Genomic DNA, 1,619 nt, shown 5'->3' on the forward strand with positions numbered 1-1,619 from the left:
GTGTGTGTGTGTGTGTGTGTGTGTGTGTGTGTGTGTGTGTGTGTGTGTGTGTGTGTGTGTGTGTGTGTGTGTTTGCTACCATGATGTGACACAACCTTCTTTCTCTTGCCGACTCATAGAAAGACACTGGCTAAAACACATCGTGTACAATAACGTTACATGGTTTATGTTGTAACAGAGCTAAGCTAGCTAGCTAGCTAGGTGATATTATGGTCTAGTGTGCGAGACGAGATGTTCCCTGAGCGGTTCCACACAAAACTAATTGTTACTACAACAAACTGACTTTATCTCTTGCTAAATGATCTTTTGGTTCCACTTTCCTTGAAGGCATCGACATACAAGAGAGTGACATGACACTGTCATGAACATTATTAACAAGTCATAAACATTCGTGGCATAACACTTCTTTTAGTGCCATTCGGTTTTGGGACAGGTCAGGGTTCATGTGTTCATAACACTGTAAAGGAGGTTCTTGTTCTGTAAAGTGTTACCGATCTTTTAAACTGACAAAGCACGATGTTTATGATATTAGGGCTCAGTTCAAACTGGATCACAAATAAGAAGCCTGTCCCCTGTTCTCTGCCAAACGTGGTTTCCCCCAAAATAAGCTCCCGTGGTGGTCCGTTGGACTGAAGAACAACTGTTGTTATTTTCCACTGAACTGAAAGGTTCACGACCCTTTAACGTCTTCAAACTCGGCTGTTTATCTTTTCAAGAACAAATAAAGTCTTCAGGGAGAAAATAACGTTTTTGTGTCTTTAGTTTTGTTTTTGTTATATTTCGGCACGGTTAACTGAAGCTGAAAAGGACACAACGCTGCAGAAAGCTGGAAAATCAATCATCCTGGTGGTGGTCTGCTTCGCCTGTGGCCCGGGTTGTGTGTTTTGGACGCGGTTGTCCTCCGTTGTGTGTTTTTGGTTCTCTTGTGATCCTCCTCCCCGAGCGCCCTTCCTCAGAAGCTCAGAAGACCCGATATCCTGCCAGACTTTGATCACAGGGGCCCAGAGGACACGGGTCCAGAGAACTTGTTCTGAGCTCATCTCTCCTTGAAACTCTGCAGAAGTCTCCTACTTTCCCTTTTGGTCCTGCCCCCCCCCCGACTTGGAAAGCTGGGTGGAGGTCACGACTCCACCCTCTCCTCCCTCGGAGTGCCGTTGCTGCAGCAGCAGCAGCATCAGCGCCCTGAGAGATCATTTTGGCTCTGGACCAAGTTTTCCTCTCGACAGCTCCTCTCGTCTCTCTTCATCCCAGCGATCTATATCTGGACTGCGTGGCTCGGATCCTCCTGGAGGTTTTGATGTCCGTGGTTGGCTTGTTGCTTAAAACACGGCGTGTCCGAAAATACTGCGTGTATCTCAGAGACATGGATCAGAGTCTGAGGAGGTTCTGGGTTACTAACATATGTCAAATATAGGTTTTAGAGACAGAAATTTAGATTTTAACCCTCATGTTGCCCTCATGTTGCCCTCATGTTGCCCTCATGTTGCCCTCATGTTGCCCTCATGTTGGCCCCCATGTTGCCCCCATGTTGGCCCTCATGATGTCCTCATGTTGTCCTCATGTTGCCCTCATGTTGTCCTCATGTTGCCTTCATGTTGTCCTCATGTTGCCCTCATGTT

The sequence above is a fragment of the Etheostoma cragini genome, chromosome 12 (assembly GCF_013103735.1).
Source record: "Etheostoma cragini isolate CJK2018 chromosome 12, CSU_Ecrag_1.0, whole genome shotgun sequence".
Lineage (NCBI taxonomy): Eukaryota > Metazoa > Chordata > Actinopteri > Perciformes > Percidae > Etheostoma > Etheostoma cragini.